This window comes from Notolepis coatsorum (assembly GCF_963971535.1).
Source record: "Notolepis coatsorum genome assembly, chromosome: 5".
NCBI classification, from domain to species: Eukaryota; Metazoa; Chordata; class Actinopteri; order Aulopiformes; family Paralepididae; genus Notolepis; species Notolepis coatsorum.
In genome coordinates, this window is record NC_140169.1 from 198,461,941 (window position 1) to 198,478,282 (window position 16,342).

At 50.5% G+C, this 16,342-nt stretch overlaps 1 protein-coding gene across 1 annotated transcript in view; it reads right to left on the bottom strand.

Annotated features, from left to right (window-relative positions):
- The window catches only part of myo16 (myosin XVI), a gene marked incomplete at both ends in the record, with an annotated part of 362,367 nt that overhangs the window by 123,816 nt on the left and 222,209 nt on the right, over positions 1-16,342 (bottom strand). The window lies entirely within an intron of this gene.

Sequence of the window (16,342 nt, forward strand, 5' to 3'; positions counted from 1 at the left end):
CGGCTCTCCCAAGCTAGAACGCTCGCAGCGCAGACGTCAGCCACCTCCCTATCTAGAGGAATACGCTGTCAGTCTAATACCTAGCTTTAAACAGACGTTAAATGCGGATAAAGCGGATAGTCAAAGCATGTCAAATCCTACCGACCAGGCGACCCTGCCAGTAGAGACCCTAGTGGGTTCTAACGAAACTGACCAAGCTCACGGGGGGGACCAGGGGGGACATGACATCCCCGGTCCCCGGAGAGCTCCAGGATAAAGAAAGCGCTCCAGGGACAGAACCCGACACACGACCAGAAGAGAAGCGCGCCCAGGAGATGGACCTCGGGGCGCGCCAAGAGAACAGATCTCCAACGAGCACTGTCAGAAGCCGATCACCTCTGTCAGTGTCATCCCCCAGCAAAGCGGACCAGATGCTGGCGCAGGCTTTCATCGCCACCCTGGCAGCCTCCACTGAACGCGATCGACTCCAAGCACAGACGCTTAGTGAGCGCGAACATTCTTCCATGGAACAAGAGCGCCTCCGGGCGCAACAACTAAGTGAGCGTGAACACTCTACCATGGAAAGAGAACGCCTTCAGGCTCAACAGACGAGCGAGCGCGAACAATCTGCAGACCAACGAGAGCGCCTTCACGCGCAACTCCAAGCGCAAGCCCTTAGTGAACGCGAACACTCTGCAACCGAGCGCGAGCGCTTCCAGGCGCAACAAAGGAGTGAAGACGACCGCATACGACTGGAGACCAGACGCCTCCAGACGGAAGAGAACATTGAAAGAGACCGCGCCGATGCACAGCGTGCCGCCGCCAATGCACAGCGCGACGCAGCCCATGCCCAGCGCGAAGCAGAGCGCAACGCAGCCCACACCCAGCGCGAAGCAGAGCGTGACCGGCTGCAGGCGCAGATAATAGAACAATTGATTGCCAGGGCGACACCCCCTCTCTCCGCACGGAGCTCCAGTACATCATCACGACAAGGGTCTAGGGCACCTTCCCCTACCCGACCAAGTGACCCGGAACCCGGCCAACAGAAGGATCATATCTATGTCTCCGAACCCCCTCCCCGACCGGTCCATACGCGACCCAGCAACCGGGAAGAACCGGCCTACGCCGCCGAGAGACTGAATAGAAGACTTCAAGACCTAGAAGACCTAGAAGAGGAAGAGGAAGAGGAGGAATGTCAAGCCCACCAGCAGCAACGTACTCAGGACCAGGAGGCCCAGTACAGCCCAGACTTCACCCCTGAGTCACTGCGCTACAAACCCCCGACTCAACTCACGGGTGAGTTTGACGCACACTCAGCACCGAGGAACAGCACCTGTGTTGTGAAGGATCAGATTAAACCGAATATATATATTTATTTATGGATATATATTTAATAGTATTTGTATATCGTTTGATATCCCTTGTATATTCCTTGTACATATACACTGAATATCCCTTTGGTCTACTAACAGCCCATAATAGTTTCATTCTCTCATTGGACAAGAACTTGGCGCCAGCAGCCAAGCCCCTTGGTTCAAGTTCAATCGTGCCGACGAACATGTCGTTACTAGCCCCGGTTCCGCGTAGGAATACGTCTGCCGAAATACGAATGGTACTATTTGTTCACAGCGCATATATATATGGCGCAAGTAAAGTAGAACTTCCCTTAGCCCTTAGCCCTTAGTTCTTTACCCTCCAACCTAGTGGCAAGACGTTAAGCCTCACCCACGATACACGTGTGGTGCAGTATGGTCAACTTGGCCTCAGAATGGCATTGAGACATCGTGTGGATTAATAGTTGAATTGTCATAGTTTGGCACTATACCGTCGAGTGGGACGTATTTCTATTAAGTTAATAATAGTCTATTATGTATGGTGCATCGTTCGGTTAGAGTTATAAAGTGAGCAGTACCCCCATCGTTTTCCTCGCGTTATCTAGAGTCATAACCAGGCTGGGCAGACCACGTGTGGTGCTTTCATCCGAGGAGTTCTGGGCAAGGACGAGTGGACCTGCACATTGGATTACCTTACCCGGACGACGGCGAGCCCTACACGGCTTGGATTATATACTTGCTTTGGGTGCTTTGATTATGCCATGGATAACAGCCAACACTGGTAAGTGTTGGAACTACCCCCGAGAGGAGTCCAGGTGAGACGGCGCTCTAACCCGAGTGAGGTCGCCTCACGTCTCTTCGTTGTGGACCGGCAGCTACCGTCTACAAGAGGGCCCAACTGTATTCATCTGTGGACCAAGGTTCTGTGGGCACCGTGTTCAGCACTCTGAATTCTCCCAAGAAATCGTTGGCCAGATGGGATATCGCCAGCGGCTCTCCTAACCCCCCCCCCCCCCCCCTACTGACTTACAACCAGCGGGACCCCCTTTAGTGTATCCAGCTATAATCATTAAGTACCATCGCTATAGTTCCCTAAAGAACCAGGTTGTATACTTGCTTCCTGCGTAACCAGAGATTGGACATTCAATGTTGATTTGCCTACAAATACTCATTTGCCTTACAAGTGCATTCAAATCATAAATGTCATTACGTGAATGTTGTATATACCCTTTGCTATATATTAAAGATTCGACGGATACATTTGTGTGGACTTGGTTTCATCAGGTGGGAAAGTGTTCATCATATCTATATCATGTACTGTGTGGCCAGTAGTTAAAGTACATAAAGCGGTAGTGGTTTAATGATACCATACTTATCAATACAGTCAGGGAATTGTACCCCTCAGTTACAATTGGTCCCTCGAGCCGGAGGGTAACTAGTGTAATATTAATATAGTGTTATTAATATTGAAATGGCCTATGATGAACACTCCACGAATCGGTCCTCCTAACGTAGAACGCCCGCGGCGCAGACGACAGCCACCTCCGTACTTAGAGGATTACGCTGTCAGTCAACTACCTAGCCTTCTACAAACGGTAAACGCGGTAAAAGTAGAAAGTAAAATTATGTCTGACCTTAACGACCAGGTTACCCCGACCACAGAGGCCCTAGTGGGTTCTAATGTAACTGACCAAGCTCACGGTGGGGACCAGGAGGGAGCTGACATGCCTTTACCCCCCACCAATACCGAAGAAGTAGTCCCCGACCAGCCCCGGGAGGAAGACAACCCTACAGAGAGAGAACTCTGCACGGAAGAAGAGGAGGAGAGCGCCGAGGAAATAGAGCTCCAGGACTCCCCAACGAGTACCGCCAGGAGCGGCTCACCTCTACAACCGTCTTCCCCCAGCGAAGCGGAGAGGATGCTATCACAGGCGTTCCTCGTCAGCCTGACAGCCTCTACCGAACGCGATCGACTCCAGGGTGAACGCGATCGACTTCAGGGTGAACGCGATCGACTCCAGACACAGCAACGGAGCGAAGAAGAGCGCATACGCCTGGAGATGAGACGCCTTCAGACGGAAGAGAATATGGCAAGAGACCGAGCAGACACCCAGCGTGCCGCTGCCGGTGCCCAAAGAGAAGCAGAGCGCGACCTCGCTCTCATCAAGCGCGAAACCGAGCGCGACAGACTACAAGCCGAGCGCGACAAGCTACAAGCGCAACTAATGGAGCAGCTGATCCTCAAGGCAACACCCTCTCCCTCCGCCAGGGGTTCAAGGAACTCGTCGAGACAACAGTCAAGGGCAGCGTCTCCTAACCGAGCAAGCGACCCTGAACTTGACCAACAGACCAAGCCTATACCCCCCGCAGACCCCCTTCCCCGACCGGTCCAAGCGAGACCCAGCTACAAGGAAGGAGCAGCATACACTGCGGAGAAGCTAAATAAACGACTACAGGATCTAGAGGACCTGATAGAAGAAGAAGAGGGAGAGGAGGAGAACCAAGCCCGACGACAGCACAGTACTCCACCGGACCAGGAGGTCCAGTACAGCCCAGGCTATACCCCCGCGGCGCTGCGCTACAGACCCCCGACTCTATTCACGGGTGAGCACGACGCACGACCAGCCCCGAGGAATAGCACCTGGACCAGCGGGCCATGGTACCCTGCCGGTACCAGCCCACAGAGAGGCGCAAGAGGAGACTCGCCTAGGAGGCCTCTCCCCCAACGCTCGCCGATGTATCAGCCATCCACGGCGTCATACATTGCCACACCGACCATCCCAGACTTCACCCATGAGAATCGGGCACAGTACACGGAGCTCCGAATGTGCTTAGAGACAATGATGGTGGATGTCGTTGATGAACGTCACAAGTATGCAATATTACTGAAGCACCTGAAAGTACCCCGAGCGCACAATATAGCGCTAGCCTATGCCACCTCTACGACCCCATACACCGCGGCTCTAGCAGCGCTGGACCAGAGATATGGACGTATATGGGATTACGTAATCCAAGAGATAAGGCATATTGACCGCCTACCCCCAGCAACAGACAATCGCTCATTAGACGACCTGTCTATAAAAGTGCAGTCCCTGGTAGGGATGCTGGGAGCGCAACGAGAAAAGGGTATGCACGAGCTATACGCCAACTCTAACGTCGAGAGGATTTTAGAGAAGCTGCCACCCGCCAGACAAGAGCGCTTTAGGCGGCAGAGAGACCACCGTGATCCTAACGGTCCCGAACCATCCCTCCTCGATCTAGCCGACTTCCTGGCGAGAGAAGTCAGCAGCTTACGACTGGATACGTTCGTGCGGAGCACACCAAGCTCCAGAGAGGGACCCAGGAGAATAAACGATGGAAGAAGATCGGTGACTGTCATGCACCAATCAGAATCAGTACCGAGTAGTAAGAACCACAGTACCCCCTCGAGAAAAGAGAAGTGGAAGATGGTGTGCCCGTACTGCGAGAAGGAACACTGGCTGTCACAATGTGACCTGTTCACAAAGATGAATGCAGAAGAAGTGAGTCAATGGATAAAGTCCAACAGGCGCTGTTACCGATGTGCGCGCAGTCACATGGCAGCCGAGTGCCGCCTAAAGAAGAGGTGCAGTCGGTGTGACGGAGCCCACCTAGATGTCCTACACGACAGTAACAGAAGAAAGCCTGCACCTGCACCATCGAGCAGCACCAAGGCAAGTGTCATGTACATTGACCCCGCCAGCAGCAGCGGCGCCCAAGTGCTCTTAAAGGTAGTCCGTGTAACATTGAGCTACCAAGATAAAGTCATGGACACTTACGCCGTCCTTGATGACGGGTCAGAGAAGACCCTTCTGCTCGCGTCCGCTGCGGCCCAGCTGGGACTGCGGGGGAGCGAGAACCAAATGACGATTCGGACAATAAGAAGAGATTTAAAGACGATAAAAGGCGAGAATGTCTCCTTCACTATCGCAGCAAGCGGGCAGCCAGAGCGACGGTATAGGATTACAAATGCTTTCACCAGCCAAGAAATAGGACTATCACAGTACACCTACCCCATCGCCAAGCTGATGGATAAATATGTGCACCTGCGTCAACTACCTATCCCGCTCATAGACGGCGCCACCCCGACCCTGCTGATAGGCTCCGACCATGCAGACCTCATAGTCCCGATAGACCGGGTCCATACAGGACCCAGAGGCTGTCCTGCAGCAGTCGAGACCCGCCTAGGATGGACACTACAAGGCCCCCTCGCTAAATCTCTCAACCGAACAGCAGCCACTAGCTGCCTCCACTCCAGAGTGACAGAAGAAGACACCACTCTCCTGCAACATGTCGAGAGGCTATGGACACTAGAGACAATGCCCTTTAAGAACGAAAAGAAAGACATTCGTTCTAAAGAAGACATTTACGCCATAAACCTCCTCGAGCAAGGGACAAAGAGAGTCACAGTCGGCGGAGTGATGAGATACGCAACTCCACTCCTGAGGCGAGAGGGAATGCCCACCTTTCACGCCACGAAAGAAGCTACGGAGCGGTATCTATTGAACACAGAGCGGCGCCTAGCCAAAGACCCCGCTCAAGAGAGTGTGTACCGCGCTGAGATTGAGAAGCTAATCACAGCGAGACACGTAATGAAGATTGACATTAAAGAGGCCGATCAGACGACCGAATCATGGTACGTGCCGCACCACAAGGTCCACCACAACGGCAAGGATCGCATTGTGTTTAACTGCAGCTACCAGATCGGATCCCAGAATCTGAATAAAGAGCTCTTGCCCGGCCCCACACTCGGCCCCTCTCTACTAGGCGTGCTACTACGCTTCCGCCAGGACAAGGTGGCTATCAGCGGGGATATCAAAGGGATGTTCCTGCAGGTGAGACTAGTGGAGGAGGATAAGCCCCTACTGCGGTTCCTATGGAGAGAGAGGATCGGAGATGAGCACCCAGCCATCTACCAATGGGAAGTCCTCCCCTTCGGAACCACATGCAGCCCGTGCTGTGCTACATTTGCACTGCAGAAACACGTCGCAGAGGACCCAGCAGCAGATGAAGAGGTCCGACACAGTGTGAAGAACAGTTTCTACGTGGACAACTGTTTACAAAGCGTTTCGACCCAAGAAGAAGCCGAGGCTCTCCTACTCAAGCTACGCGCCTCCCTGATCAAAGGCGGCTTTGATCTCAGGCAGTGGGCCAGCAGCGACCCGCACGTATTGCGCAGCCTCTCCCCCGCGGACAAGGCTGCCAGCAGCGAGACCTGGATGGCGACAATCCCAGGAGAAGCCCAAGAAATGACACTAGGACTAGTCTGGCGCTTCAAAACAGACTCGCTCCACTATAGACACAAACCCCTGACCACGGAGCAGGGAAGGTCGACGGCGATACCGACCACCAGACGGAGTGTGTACAGAACACTCGCCAGACAATATGACCCGTTGGGATGTATTCTACCTTACACCACCAGGGCAAAGATGATTGTACGAGCACTATGGGACAAGGACCAGGGCTGGGACGACCCAATACCCGCACCCCTTGCCTCCACATGGAGGGAGTGGGAGACGGAGCTCCGCTCACTCCCAGGCGTCAATATACGCCGCAGCTACTTCCCACCCACAGTGCGGCTGGAGACGTGCCAGATGGACCTGCACGTCTTCAGCGACGCCTCAGAAGTAGCCTACGGCTCGGTGGCTTACTTGCGGGCCCGAGAGGAGGGAGGAGAAATACACACAGCCTTCATCCTGGCTCGCTCAAGGATAGCCCCCCGCAAGCAACAATCGATCCCGCGTCTAGAGCTCTGCGCAGCCCTGGTAGGCGCGCAACTCGCCACGTTAATCCAACGTGAACTCACCATCCCGGTGCAAAGAACAATCCTGTGGTCAGACTCCATGACCGTACTCACATGGATCCAGTCCGATTCGTGTAGATACAAGGTCTTCGTGGGAGTCAGAATCACAGAGATCCAAGACTTAACAGAATCAGCATGCTGGAGGTACGTGGACACGAAACAGAACCCAGCAGATGTCATCACACGGGGGATGTCCCTAGATGACCTCACACGTCACAATATCTACAGTGACGGTCCCGAGTTCCTCAAGCTCCCGGAAGAAGAGTGGCCTAACCCCACCCCACGGGAGGCTAGTCAAGAGGAGGCAGAGATGAAGAAATCTATGTTCTGTGGGTTGACGCACACACCAGTCCCCACCGACCCTAACATAGACGACTGCCCCACCCTTGAGAGTGCGCAGTTGGAGACATTCCTGTGGCACCACCCTGAGGTTCCCTCCACTACTGACATTAACGCCGCTAACTACGAAGAAGCAGAACTCCTTCTGCTACAGCGAGCCCAAAGAGACTCGTTCCCCGAGGAGCTAGACTGTCTGCAGGGATCAAAGCCAGTCCCGTCAGACAGCAGACTGCTCCACCTGGCTCCTGAGCGCGACGCCCATGACCTCATCAGAGTGGGTGGTCGTCTGAGACGAGCCCCGGACTTAACGGATGACGTCAAGTTCCCTATAGTCCTCAACAGCCGACACAAGGTCACCGAGCTCATCATAAAGAAATACGACGAGGATGTGCACCACGCTGGGGCAGAGAGAGTCTTCGCTGAGATCCGACGTCGCTATTGGATACTGAATGGAAGAGAAGCAGTACGACGCTTCCAGCGGACCTGTCTAAACTGTCGCAAGTGGCGAGCACAGCCCAGTATACCCAGGATGGCTGACCTGCCTCCCTGTCGCCTCCGACTTGGCGACAAGCCCTTTCACTCCACCGGCATGGACTGCTTCGGCCCGCTGTACGTGAAGAAAGGAAGAGGGATGGAGAAGAGGTGGGGCATTGTATTCAAATGCATGACCACCCGAGCAATACACATAGAACTCCTTCCGACCATGAGTACGGACTCATTCCTCATGGCCTTCCGGAGATTCACAGCACGAAAAGGAAAACCGTCTATATTGTTGTCTGATCACGGGACCAACTTCAAAGGCGGAGAAAGAGAGCTGAGAGAGAGCTTCCAAGCCATGGGCCCAGAACTTAAGACCCACCTCGCTCCCTCTCAGATCGACTTCCAGTTTAACCCCCCGAACGCCCCTCACTTCGGGGGAACCTGGGAACGAGAAGTACGTTCAATAAAGACAGCCCTGTACGCCGTGCTTGGGGCCCAGACCGTGGCTGAAGAAGTCCTCACGACAGTCCTCACAGAGATCGAGGGAGTATTGAACTCAAAGCCCCTCGGTTACGTCTCAAGTGATGTAGCTGATGTCGACCCAGTCACCCCCAACACTCTCTTGATGGTGCGGCTGGACCCCGCGCTCCCACAGACAGTGTACAGACCCGAAGAAGCGAACGGCCGAAGAATGTGGAGGTACAGTCAAGTATTGGCTGACAAGTTTTGGAACAGTTTCCTCCTCCACTACCTACCGTCTCTACAAACCCGCCAGAAGTGGGTAAAAGATAGAGACACCTTGACAGAGGACACAGTCGTCATGATCGTGGACCAATCACTACCCGAGCTATGTGGCCGGCCGGCCGCGTAAGCAAAGTGATCACTGGTGCCGACGGAAAGGTCAGAGCGGCAGAAGTTCTTGTCCAGGGACGGACATACACCCGACCCGTGGCGAGGCTGATGGAGTTGCCGAGGCTCCCTGACTCCCTTGATGACGATCATGACCCACTGACTTTGTGAATTGCCCTACTCCACACAACAGACATTGAGTAGTTGACAGGACGATTAATCTGTCTTTGCTTTATCTAATTAGGTGCGGACTAATTAGGAGGCGGCTGTTACAAAGGGTCAGATTAAACCGAATATATATATTTATTGCTTGAGATCTCTTGTATAATATTTGTATATCGTTTGATATCCCTTGTATATTCTTTGTATATATACACGGAATATCCCTTTACCTGGGTACAAACCAGACCATAATATTCGTTCTCCTATTGGACAGCGACCCCTAGGCGCCAACTACCATACCCCCAATGGCAAGTTCAAAGGCAACGCCAAGGCATGTCTCAACATGTCCAGGTTTGCGCAGTAATACGAGACAGAACTGAGGTTGGCACTAGATAATTCACCTTACGTATAAATACGGCGCAGGTGGATACAGCAGCACTTAGCACTAAAACGTTGATGCCTTCACCACGAGACAACGTGCCGTGAAGTGGGCAACTTTGCCTCTGAATAGAGCCTTGAGAACCGCGTGCGAATATATTGCTAAAGTGTCAGAGTTTAATGCAGTACCGTTGAGTTCGACTTATTCTAATGTGAAGTAATAGTCTATCATTTATAGTGTATCGTGCGGCTACCGTTCTTCAGTGACCAGCATTACCACCGGTTCGTCGTGTATATAGCTAGTGCACTTATCCAGGCTGGGCGGCCTAAACTCGTGCCCCCACCCGAGGAGTCCTAGACGAGAACCGTTGGATATGTACACCGGAGAACCTACCCCGGCGACTGCAGAACCTTTTCTGGTTGGATTATATTGCTTTGGTACCGTGACTGCTGGAGCAGAGAACCGTCTACCCCACTATCGTGTGGGATCTACCCCCCGTGAGGAGCATCCCTCGAGCCCGCCTCTAGGAGGAGGCTGGCTAGCTTTCATCCATGCTGTCGGGCATACTGGATTATAGCTGTTGCTTTGTCTACCGATCAAGGGAGTACTGCACTGGTTCCTGTATCTGGAACCTCGTTATTCCTCGTTGACCCAGACTTTGCACCCGAACATTCCTCTACCCTGCCGGCCTTACACCCGGAGGGAACCCCCCAGTGTCTCCAGCTGGTACTAGTGTGCCTTATGTAATTGCTATGCTACAGGTGGCGTCAGTTTAGACCCATCTTACTATTCTCATTGACTTACGCTCTTGACCTACTTTACGTGTGTTCTTCGCCTTACAAGCGCGAGTATAATTCTCAATCTGTAACCTAACGTTGCTTGCTCTGATAATAATAAATACCCTCTAAATAGAACTTTATGTGTCATTGCCGTATTCTTGTGTGGGTGTTCACCATATATATCCATGTACTGTATGGCCAGTAATTAAAGTACATAACTAAGTAGTGGTTTAATAATACCATACTCTCAATACAGTCAGGGAATTGTACCCCTCAGTTACAACTACTACTACTACTACTACTACTACTACTACTACTACTACTACTACTACTACTACTACTACTACTACTACTACTACTACTCATAATCATACTACTACTACTACTACTACTACTAATACTATGGCAAGCCGTTTTAACATTTATTCCCGTTTTCTAGCTAGCTGGGTACCTAGCTAGCTCATTCACAAGGACAATTTTGCGAATGAGCTAGTTGGGTACCCAGCTAGTTCATTCGCAAAGATGACCTAGCTAGCTGGGTACCCAGCTAGTTCAATCACAAAGACACATTCGCGAATGAGCTAGCTCACTACCTAGGTTGCAGATATGTCTTTGCGAATGAGCTAGCTGGGTACCCAGCTAGCTAGGTTGTCCTTGCGAATCAACTAGCTGGGTAGCTAGCTAGCTCATTCGCAAGGACCATTTTGGGAATGAGCTAGTTGGTTAACCAGCTAGCTGATGGTGTTTGGGGGCGGAGGGTGTTTGGGGGTGGAGCGGAGGGCTGTTTTGGGGCGGAGCAGAGGGTGTTTGGGGGTGGAGGGTGGTTCTGTCAGCTCATTGGTTGACAGAAATGACCAGGTTTGTAAACAAAAATGATATTTATTAACATAAAGGAAGCACAATATGGTAACTCAAGGGTGAGCCAAGGCTTAATGTGTCACAGCAGCACAAACATTCCCCACATTTAACATTCACAAACACTGCATAACGTTAAATGAATGTTATGATGTTATGATGTTATGTTATTATGATGTTATGATGTTACGATGAATTGAAAATGGGGGACCCTGATGTAAACAAGACGAAAGTCTTTCTCTGGTCTGCATCCCCTTAACAATTGTATGTATTGAGCTGTACTGTACTGTACCCATTCTGCAATCTGTTAATAAACTTTTCAATCAATCAATCAATCAATCAATCAATCAAGTCATTGAAATGCAAATACCAGCATCTGCGTCATGTACCACGCCCCTAGACGTCCGCCCCCAGACGTTGCTACTCATCTCAGCTAGTTCATTCGCAGGTTGCGAATGAACTAGCTGGGTACCCAACTAGTTCATTCGCAGGTTGCGAATGAACTAGCTGGGTACCCAACTAGCTCATTCGCAAAGATGACCTACCAGCTAGTTCATTCGCAAGGATCATTTTGCGAATGAACTAGCTGGGTACCCAACTAGTTCATTCGCAAAGATGACCTAGCTAGCTGGGTACCCAGCTAGTTCATTCGCAAGGATCATTTTGCGAATGAGCTAGTTGGGTACCCAGCTAGTTCATTCGCAACCTGCGAATGAACTAGCTGGGATGAGTAGCAACGTCTGGGGGCGGACGTCTAGGGGCGTGGTACATGACGTAGCTGCTGGTATTTGCACAGGCCAGTCGCTCTGACGTCACACGTCATGAAGACGTTTGAGAGACTGGTCCTGCAACACCTCAAGCCCCTGGTGCGTGACTCCCTCGACCCCCTGCAGTTTGCATACCAGGCAAACATCGGGGTGGAGGATGCCATCATCTACATGCTCCACAGAGCGTACACGCACCTGGAGAAGCCGCGCAGCTCAGTGAGGATTATGTTCTTTGATTTCTCCAGCGCCTTCAACACCATCCAGCCGTCACTGCTAGCGGAGAAGCTCTCTGCGATGCAGCTGGAGCACGGCTTGGTGGCCTGGATCAAGGACTACCTCACTGAGAGGCCACAGTACGTCAGACTAAAGGGCAGTCAGTCTGACGTACTGGTGAGCAACACCGGCGCCCCCCAGGGAACTGTGCTGTCACCCTTCCTCTTCACCCTCTACACCTCAGACTTCTGCCGCAACTCCAGCGGGTGCCACCTGCAGAAGTTCTCAGACGACTCCTCCATCGTAAGCTACATCACCGACGATGATGAGGAGGAGTACAGAGCCCTGGTGGAGAGCTTCGTGGGGTGGAGCGACAGCAACCACCTCCAACTCAACACCAGTAAGACCAAGGAGCTGGTGGTGGACTTCCGGAGGGGCAAGAAGAGGCCCCCCCCGATTCCCATCTCCATCCGAGGGGTGGATGTGGAGATGGTGGACTCATACAAGTTCCTTGGGGTACACCTGAACAATAAACTGGACTGGTCGGACAACACAGAGACCCTCTACAGGAAGGGACAGAGCAGGCTGTTCTTCCTGAGGAGACTCAGGTCCTTCAATGTGTGCAACAAACTGCTGCAGTCTTTTTACCAGTCTGTTGTGGCCAGCATCCTCTTCTATGCTGTGGCATGCTGGGGAGGCTACATCAACTCAAGGGACACCAACAAGCTCAACAAGCTGGTGAGGAAGGCTAGCTCCGTGGTGGGAGTCGAGCTACCTAGACTTGAGGTGATGGGAGAGAGGGGGATGATAAGGAAGCTGGATGCCATCATGGAGAACCCCTACCACCCCCTCTACGACGAGCTAGTCAAGATGAGAAGCTCGTTCAGCCACAGACTCATCCCCCCCCGACACTCAACTAACCGCCTCGGACAGTCCTTCATACCAGCGGCCATCAGGCTCCACAACAGTGGGCAGCGACTAGCAGCCTCCAGGCCCCACAACAGGGGGCAGCGACAGCGACTGCTACCAGACATTGACCTGGGACTTATAGGAACCCAAGGGGGACAAAGTAGACTACCCTGGTACTTTGATTAATGTACACTCAGTAGATAGTAAATTATAACACTACCTCTTGCATACTGCACCTCATGTGACACTGTGAATAATGTGAATATTCCTCAGCTAGTCAGATAGTAAATTATATTGACCATATTGATCAAATTGTTTACACTGCCTGTGTTGTCTTTTACTACCTGTATACTGTGTTGTTTTACTACCTGTACCCCTCCCCCCCTCCCCCCCATGCTGCTATGATGCCTGAATTTCCCCAAGGGGATCAATAAAGGAATATCTTATCTTATCTTATCTTATCTTAGCTGGGTACCCAGCTAGCTAATGTGTCTTTGCGAATGAACTAGCTGGGTACCTAGCTAGTTCATTCGCAAGGATCATTTTGCGAATGAACTAGCTGGGTACCCAACTAGTTCATTCGCAAAGATGACCTAGCTAGCTGGGTACCCAGCTAGTTCATTCGCAAGGATCATTTTGCGAATGAGCTAGTTGGGTACCCAACTAGCTCATTCGCAAAGATGACCTAGCTAGCTGGGTACCTAGCTAGCTCATTCGCAAAGACACATTTGCGAATGAGCTAGCTCACTACCTAGGTTGCAAATGTGTCAGCTAGCTGGGTACCCAGCTAGCTAGGTAGCACGTGTCTTAGCTAGTTAACTAGCCGGCTTTGTCCCATAGGCTTTACACCAAATTCTGCCTCAGCTAGTAGCTAGCTCATTCGCAAAATGGTCCTTGCGAATGAGCTAGCTGGGTACCCAGCTAGCTGACACATTAGCTAGCTGGGTACCCAGCTAGCTCATTTGCAAGGACCATTTTGCGAATGAACTAGCTGGGTACCCAACTAGTTCATTCGCAAAGATGACCTAGCTAGCTGGGTACCCAGCTAGTTCATTCGCAAGGATCATTTTGCGAATGAACTAGCTGGGTACCCAACTAGTTCATTCGCAAAGATGACCTAGCTAGCTGGGTACCCAGCTAGTTCATTCGCAAGGATCATTTTGCGAATGAACTAGCTGGGTACCCAACTAGTTCATTCGCAAAGATGACCTAGCTAGCTGGGTACCCAGCTAGTTAATTCGCAAGGATCATTTTGCGAATGAGCTAGTTGGGTACCCAGCTAGTTCATTCGCAACCTGCGAATGAACTAGCTGGGATGAGTAGCAACGTCTGGGGGCGGACGTCTAGGGGCGTGGTACATGACGTAGCTGCTGGTATTTGCATTTGAATGACAGGGCACATTTGATTGGGTCATTCTGAAGTCTGGGGGCAGGGCTAGGCATACAGAAATACGCTACAGCCCTTTCCGTGCACCCTGGTTCTGTTTATAGTCCCCAGCTCAACAAATTATGTGTTTTAAAATATGTTGCGACCTTGGATTGTTGTTAAAAACGGAGGGATACTAGCTAAGGTGTGCGGGAGTTGGCGTATATAAGTTGATTGCTTTAAAACGGAGAGAAATGTCGTATTTACGCTGTTTAAAACGGGCTGATGGACGAAAATCTTTGGTTTTAGCTAATATTATGCGTTTTAAAATATGTTGCGACCGTCGGATTGTTGTTAAAAACGCAGGGCTACTAGCTAAGGTGTGCGGGAGTTGGCGTATATAAGTTGATTGCTTTAAGAACGGAGAGAAATGTCGTATTTACGCTGTTTAAAACGGGCTGATGGACGAAAATCTTTGATTTTAGCTAATATTATGCGTTTTAAAATATGTTGCGACCGTCGGATTGTTGTTAAAAACGCAGGGATACTAGCTAAGGTGTGCGGGAGTTGGCGTATATAAGTTGATTGCTTTAAGAACGGAGAGAAATGTCGTATTTACGCTGTTTAAAACGGGCTGATGGACGAAAATCTTTGGTTTTAGCCTAACGTATGGGGTGGCGTTCAATTCGCGAGCGGGTAAGGGGCCTACGTAATGTTTAAAGAACAACATCTAAGGTTATGTGGAATTTACAAATCTAGATGTGAAGAAAGATTTTGAAAAGATGTTTTAATTTTCTTTTAAATTAGATAAGTTGCCGGTGAGGAATAGTTAAAGGACGTGGCGAGGAAATATGACGTATATTCGCTTCCGGTTTGCGCGATGAGCTCTGGGTATCGTAGTTTTAGTGTTTAACGAAGACCACTACACTTCCGCGTTACATTGAAATCGGGGAGGAGATTGCGGGGGGAGCATATGAATGAATGTGGACGAGAGCCGTGATGTAAGTGGTTGCCGATACGGCTGTGGGGGTGCTAGAGACATGATCGAATAGACGTTTATGCGCCTCGCTCTCCTGAACACGGCGTGACCCATAACTAATCGATCAGAACTAAATCGGCAGAGAAAAAGCCCATTTTAAAGCACCTATTCCGCATGGACATGCGCAGAGTGCCCATGGAGTCTGGACGACGCGAGATGACGCTCGAATGAATGTGGACTGTTCTATCAGAGGGGGGAGCTTCGATCACTACCCACTTTCAATAACACTCTCAAAAAACACCTACGGGAGACTGCAATTCGAAACTGGCCCCTACAAATGTCCTAACCCAGTTGTACAATAAATGACCAAGTATGGCTTTGTCAGTATTCCAATGTACAGTGTACAATGTGTGTGTCCCCCCCCCCACCTCCAATGTACAGCCCCCACCTGACCTCCTCCAATGTAGTTTCTACTACTGTACTGTAGTACTGTATTTGCAAATCTGATATGTCATAAATGTATAGATGTACTGTCTATGTTATGATGAATTGAAAATGGGGAACCCTGATGTAAACAAGACGAAAGTCTTTCTCTGGTCTGCATCCCCTTAACAATTGTATGTATTGAGCTGTACTATACTGTACCCATTCTGCAATCTGTTAATAAACTTTTCAATCAGTCAATCAATCAAGAGGCTCTATTGTTATGCCTTATTGCCCAACATTACAAAATTGATTATTCTTATTTATACTAACAATGACTAAATTCACACCATTCAAAAGTGTCATTATCACTGTTTTGTTTAGCTAGAATACCTGCACCACAATATAATTTGTGAATTATTAGCCCACTCACCCCCCACAGAGGTGATAAGAGGCATTGAGTTTCAAAAACACACAAATTATTCAAGAACATGCTTGTCAGAGGATGGTTTATTAATCCAGAAATTGTAAGAATTCTATTTACATGATCTATTATGCCAGTAATACTCTCAGTATTCATTCAGTGTACTCATGCATTCACAGGAATATTGTTAATTGTTCAATATATATATACAAAAAAAATGTAATTGTTTCATTTGGGTTAACCTTCTGTCGTGTGGCAGTGAAAGGGTTAAGTGGCACTTTGGTA